Raw genomic sequence first — 7202 nt, 5'->3', positions numbered from 1 at the left:
CAAAATACATAGTATCATTGAGCATAGAGTATCTACAGAGCAAGTACACAGTATCTAATTGTAATTCCATATTGTTACTATAACAATATGTTTAAGTATATCATACTATAAGATACACTGTAATAGTGTATACCATACCAACTTTATTTAATAAGCACTTTACGAGAACTGCAACAGATACAAAGTGCTGTACACTAGATAGTTAAAATATGCAAAGACATAATAAAAAGACTGAAGACAATTAAAATAATTAAGATCCTGGGTACAAACTAATTAAGTACAATACAAAAAATAACCAACACAGTAAAACAAGCAAAATCAATGTCTCATGTTTGGTTAATGTGCATGTGTAATGTAAAAGTTTTTTTTTCCACCAAACACTTTCTTACATTAGATTGAACAGATTACATGTCTGAAAACCAAACCCTGTTAGCCCTCACTCCCCCCCCCCCCCCCCCCCCCAACAATCACCCCGACGAACTGCTCCTTGCGAACTCAACCAGCAAGAGAAAACCATTTTTTTGTTTACTCCACTGACGTCCAGCTAGGGTGCAGTCGTGAGGGCAGTTACTGGTAGATGATTGAAAGGGATAGAATGAGTCAGTGCAGACCAAAGACAAAATAATGTATTTCTCAATAACCTGTATTTTTATTGTTTTTCAAAAACTATATCGTTACACTCTCTATGATAAAGATGGGGGGGTGGGGGGGTGTCGTTAATATGTGTGTTTGTTCATTAGTGAGATCTGGGTGTCCCGTGGAGGGTGGAGAGCAGGACATTGAGTCAAGAGCAGCTTGCAGCATACTTCTTTATTAGCTTGTAGCTTTAGTGTATTTAGATTATTAGTACGCTAGCTTGTTAGCTCGTAAACAGACACGAAACACACACACGTCTAAACGAACCAACAACGGACAACCACTGTCGACGAAACACACACTTAAATACCAAGATGACAACAAGTAACAGGTGACACGAATAACAGACACACAAACACACACCGGAACACACAGAAGTACATATATAGACAGGGATAGATGCAACAGTGAACACATGGACACGCCCAGAGGGAGGAGTCAGGGGCTGTACCGTGACATAGGACATGTTTCATGTGATTCATGTGATTTGCAGTCAAAACAAAAAGTGAAAGACACATACACACAAAGAAAGAAAGAGAAAGAAAGAAAAGGAATCAGAAGAACTATCAAATATTTACGGCACTTCCTGACATTTCTGGAGGTCATTTGGTATGACAGTTCATCTTTCTTTGTCTTATACAAAGCAGCAGGTGTAATGAGGCACAGTGGTTTGAGAGTCGCAAAATCACAGATGTGTGTGTAGATTTGTTGTGGTACAGTTATATCCACACCTCTTAGCCAAAAAGGGAAAAGAAAGAAAACACAAAGCCAAACATAATCTGTCAAATAACGCAGTTTCATCAAACTCATTACATTTCCTGTGTAAAAATAGCGGAATCTTTTGAGCTATTGTTGGACACAAGACGCAGAATTTGTGTGGGAGAACCACGGTCTAGTAAGTCAGCGCTTTGCTGACTTAGTCGATTCCTAAAAAGTATGATGAGGTGATTTGCCCTCGTCGCTCTTGGTCATTTAGAAACGCTGTTTGTTTTAATGTTTTATGTAATGGTGAAGGAACCTCGGGGAGTTTCAGAATGACAGACGTGTGTAGGTGTGTTACAGAACCTCCTTCAGTCATGCCTACACATCTTAGTCAAAGGGAGAAGAAATGTAATTCTGGGCAATTACAGTGGGAGCCAAACACTGAGAGGAGTGATGCAGAATAAACACACACAAGAGGTTTGAGAAGACAAGAGAAACAGTCCCAATTACCATTAAAATGATTTTACGAGAACTCCTGACTCCTGAAAACAAGTATATGGGCTTCTGGGATATTCCACTCCAAAACTATGAATATTAATATGCAGTTACTCTATACCCTTTGCCTCTGTTACAAGCTCTATTCTTCTAGACGTACTGCAAGATTTTGCAGTATGACTGCTGAAAAGTAGGTTCAGGTACTGATGTAGGTCATGGGCCCTCTATGGTTGATCCAGAATGAAGCTGCGCGTCTGATCTTCAAGTTCACGCGTCTCTCCACTGCTGCATTCTCATGGCTTCCTGTAGCTGTAACACCTGCAGATGTAAAAACGTGACTGAAGACTCACTTGTTTGTTGAGTTTGTTGACCACTGTATGTTTATTCGTGTCTAGGTTTATTCGCACTTCTAGGTGTCATTTTTAATTCCTGTTGTTTTGTTGTTTAACCTTCCTCCAGTGTTACGCTTGTAACTGACACGTTTGTAGGTGTTAAACGCATAAAAGTACTTCATAAATTAGTTTATTGCATCATGACTTTTAGTTTGTCAGAAGCTTCGATTTAAGACATTTCTTTTAAGTTACTAAATTAAAAAACGCTCCTGTTCAAATTATGACCTTTCTGTGGTTAGGGTCGGTTTTGACCCAGGTGTAATATAAGATTAGTAACTGCCAAAACTGAAATCATAAACATACTATATACCAACAGCCCACAGCAACTTTTCCTCCAACCATTTGATCTTCAGTTAGGAGCTTCTGTCTTTGCCTCTTTCACAACACAAAGAAAGGCAGACATTTACAGACATATAAGGCCAAATCAGTTTAGAGTTGTGTATTCTGTTGTGAATTCTGTCCCAGAAAGTCCCAGAGGGCCACAACAAACATATTCAAACTAATAAAACTAACTTTCATAGATAAGGAAACCTAACAACATATCCAAGAGGTATGAAACAAAATGGATGATACATTTTTAGGGTTTTTAGGGTATATAATGGCCGATTTGAGTCATGGGTCTAAACCGACCCATTAACATAAGAGATAGTAACAGAAAGCTAACACAAGAAAACGGCTAGGATTGAGCCTGTGTTTATTTGCAATATAAGTAGTTCCTGTAGTTTAATAGTAATAATTTTTATAGTTTATTGGTGGCTCAAGGGTGTCTTGAATTCTGAACTATATATGGATGAATTCTGTGAACAGCCAAGAACATTGTAAGTCACTCTGATAAGAGTATTTGCTAAGTGCCCCCAAATGTAAATTCTTCAAAAACAACACTCTAGTTCAGCCCAGTCAGGGAGCAGAATCAGCATATAAAGTGCAATGACTTCACCAAAATATCCAGGCAAATCATGTGTAGTGAATAGCTTTGTAGGCATTAGAAACCACATATGTCATAACTTTCTAAAGATAAATGAAGGCAAAACAGAAGTACTTCTTACTATCCCAGACAGTACTTATAAGGAATGTAGGTATTTTTACTAAAGTTTTGCTAGGTCATAAAACAGAAAATATATTGCTAAAAACAGACGTCAAGTATTTGCAAGCCATGAAGAAAATCACTGATTTGCTTGTGTCATAATATCTGGACTACTGCAATTCTAACTTCATTTGATCTCTGACTTGTTTTCAGCTAGTTCAGAAACTTGTTGAGACCAGATGCGCGTGACCCCGATGTACCTCTTCAAGGGCCGCCGCTCCATTCAGAGGTTGTCGTGGTGACACATCTGGATGGATCTCTGAATTGTGAGGCCTGCACACAGAGGGAAGCTGGTGATTAAGCCTCCATATGTGCCCTGAGGACCAGAGAAACGTACAAACATGACTGGATGTTAAACTCCTCACATCTTTCACACTTTGGAAATTTCCCTTTCGGTTATCTGCATTGTCAGGATTATCTTGCCTATTGTGTACTTTTATAAAGAGTTTCTAACATGCATCGTCATTCTCCTGAATTTTGTAGTTCTTGACATCTTAGACACCTTATTATTATTCTTGTCTGTTATTGTAGTGTGTTTCACTTGTGTGTTATATATATATAGATATAGATATAGGGGGAGACCGGGTATAGTTGTATCACTTTTTGCTTCAGCACCTGTAACTCACTGAATTTTTTAGCTAGAATTCTCAAACTTTTATACAAAGTACACACATTTGTTTACTACAAATGGCACCAATTCAAACCTCAATTAAAATATCACAGCTCTCGTGAGTTGATGTCAAATACATGGTGTTCAATTGTTACAACCTACCACCCTACAAGGGGTAGGTTGAAACACATGGTGGGGTAAGTTGCAACAATTAGACAAAAGAAGCAAAAACAGAGGCCACACCATGCAAAATGCTTCAAAAAGAGGTTTTTGAAATAAAATAACAATCCAGAACAATGTCTCTCTCTCTGTGACTGACCATAACTCATATCCACCTTCTGTTTTACTCAGGAGTGTGTGTGTGTGTGTGTGTGTGTGTGTGTGTGTGTGTGTGTGTGTGTGTGTGTGTGTGTGTGTGTGTGTGTGTTACATGGCAGATACCATGTGCCTTTACAACTTTGCGACTGACTTGCCCTTTTCTGACTTGAAATTTTCTTAGTTGTATGTAAGGTGATTGTTGTAACACTTTAAATCTGTGTTACAACAAACCCCACCCCTGTCAGCCATTGTTTAGCTAGCTGTATTGGCAAGGTGATTTGAAATTAACAGGGGAAAATGCATCACAATTTACCCAGTTTATTGATACAGTTTAATGTAATATAATTCATATGGTTTTATCTGCAATAGTATAAGTACTAAACAAAATATAGTCTTGATTCAGAAATTTACTTTCTCACCTCAAAATCAGTTTTTTATCTATGGAATCTGCATGTGCCTGTTTCCAGCTTTGATATTCACCATGTGGAATCAGGGAGGAATTGGGTAAATACTGAAATGATCATATGACTCCTATCTTATCTGTGATCAGTGGAACTGATGGTGTTACAACTCTCCCCATGTTATAACCATACCCGGTCTCCCCTATATATATATATATATATATATATATATATATATATACTACAGCTATTCTTAAGTAATACAGGTCATGACACAGTAACTGACTTCAGTTGATACTCACTAACACTTTTCCTTTCCCTGATGCTCTGCCAGGCCCTAGAAGCGGACTGAGATTCACTAAACTAATATTACTTAATATTACTAAACTAGTTTTACTAAAGCTTAGTGTGGCCTGATGTATTAGTCCTTGGAAAAAAAAAAACTTTTGACCTGGAGTTCCTAATATGGTCATGAGGCCTAATGGATGACATGCACCGTCATATCTAAAAATACTTTTTTGTCTAGAAAGAATTATGTAATTTCCTGTCATTGATAGTAAACGTTCAAGCAGGAATGTGTGTTCTTGTTGGTTTCCGACGAGCAACTCCATAGTGACCCAGTGATCTGGAAAAATCCCAGATGTGTGTGTAGGTGTTTTACACCTTGTGTTCCTGTCATGCATGAATCACTTAGTCATTCTGGAATGGTTGTGTCCATGTGTGAGTACGTGTATGCATGAGTGTGTGTGTGTGTGTGTGTGTGTGTGTGTGTGTGTCATAGGTTTGCATTATATGGCAGTTTCTCTAAAAACGAGTTAGGTGGCCCTGGGCGAGTGGCATGTCTGCACTAGCCTGCCTAGCGAGGTGTGATTAGTGCTATGATTAGCGTGCTGTGACTAGCGTACTGCTAGATGACCAGGACTGGGGAAATACACAGTTTCTGTTATTATCTGACAACTTACATCAATATTGAAGTCGTTGGTTCTTTAGAGAAACAAGCCACAGACAAATATGTAATTACGTACAATTACCGCAGTTAATTATTTGATTGAATCAAGCGGAAATAGAAAAGGGGAGTCTTAAGTGGTGAAGGCAGTTGCTTGTTGAGACACTTTAAACAGATAATCTTAGATGTAGTCTATTTGTCTTTCTTTCACATTCTGTATGAAAGGAGAGCTTTTTAGTTTCAGTAGCTCATGTTCTAAAGAGCACAGTAAGGGGGTCACCGTTGTCAAGAGGCTATGTCGAGTGGTTTCTATATCATGGCAAAATCACTGTCCACATTTTCGTGAAATACGAGTTTTCTTGAAGCAGGCGACGGGAGTGTCAGTTACCGTAGATAACGCGTCCTAGTCCTGCTGCAACACCTGTTCTGAGAAAAGCTGCCGTCGAGCAGCACGCGTGTACACGGCGTGACGATGATGACAATATTTCAGCTTATGAGCTGAGTGGGCTACTACACTGAGAAAATACTGGTTTTGTTTGTTTTGTGGAGTTAAAAAAAGAATTATGCGTCATAAGATATACAGCACCTTGCAAAAGTCTTAGGTTACCCGAGAAAATGAGGCAGGTCTGGACTGATCGGTCCTGGAAGGCCACGGTTACAGGCCGATGGCACACTTTGATCGAAATGAGTTTGTTTCCGAAACATAATCTAATACACAGATAGTATTGTAGTGTGATGTCTGACGGCCACGCGAGCTATTAATGGCCTCACTGTGTGCTTGTGGGAATACTTGTTCAAATTGCCAGCATGACACAAAAATCCTGTCGTATTCTCGAACAGAACTCATTCTAATAAGTTATACCCTGAAGTTAAAGTTATTTGTCATTTATGTTAAGATGAATTTATTGAGCCAATAATCGCCTGCATGCAGTGCTGGTTACCAGTATAAAGCAGAATATTAAATGTACAGAAAGTAGCTGAGAAGAGACAGACTGTGTGTTGCTTAGTTACATCACACAAACCCATCAGGTTAAAGGTGTTTTTTTAATGTATTTAAGCACTCCTTACAGGAAAACCACCCTGTGGTATAGTGGTAACAGACCCTTGTGTTGACTTGCTCTGCCCTTCCTCTGTGAAGGTTCCCACACAGCTTCTGCTGCGGTAATGCTCAGACCCCGTTAAGGTCACCTGTGAGAGTTCCGTCTGTGGCTCTGAGTGGCGTTCTGTGGGACAGAAGACATGAACATGGTGAAAGATGTTTGTGCAATACAAAAGCACGTTTTGGTAACCAGACAGTGTTCTTCTAGTCACCATGCAAGGTAATAACTTTTTTTTGAAAACACAAAGTTCTTGTTCCTTGTTATTGAATAAATGTTTGTTTGCTTTAATGTTTAGCCGTTTTGTCTTTATTGCATATAATTGCTTGGAATCTTCCCCAGGGTAATGTGGTGGCCCAATTCTTGCACAGTACTGTACATCTCATATGACATGTGATACACACACACACACACACGAGAGAGAGAGAGAGAATGAGAATATTTGGCTGTTTAAGAAAAAGTCTTTTGCTTGATAGCATTCTCATAGACACATAAAATTACATGCTTTTGTAAATTTAGTG

At 38.9% G+C, this 7202-nt stretch overlaps 1 long non-coding RNA gene across 1 annotated transcript; it reads right to left on the bottom strand.

The window, feature by feature from the left end:
- Positions 1-1937: 1937 nt before the first annotated feature.
- Positions 1938-6951, bottom strand: LOC143501218 (uncharacterized). The gene is made up of 3 exons (XR_013126856.1): positions 6653-6951; positions 3510-3625; positions 1938-2151 (listed from the first exon to the last, which is right to left on the bottom strand). It is a non-coding gene; the product is annotated as an uncharacterized LOC143501218 (long non-coding RNA).
- Between the last annotated feature and the right edge of the window lie 251 nt (positions 6952-7202).

This window comes from Brachyhypopomus gauderio, unplaced genomic scaffold, assembly GCF_052324685.1.
Source record: "Brachyhypopomus gauderio isolate BG-103 unplaced genomic scaffold, BGAUD_0.2 sc163, whole genome shotgun sequence".
Lineage (NCBI taxonomy): Eukaryota > Metazoa > Chordata > Actinopteri > Gymnotiformes > Hypopomidae > Brachyhypopomus > Brachyhypopomus gauderio.
The sequence above is the reverse complement of the archived record's forward strand: the minus strand, read 5'-3'. Positions and strand labels throughout refer to the sequence as shown.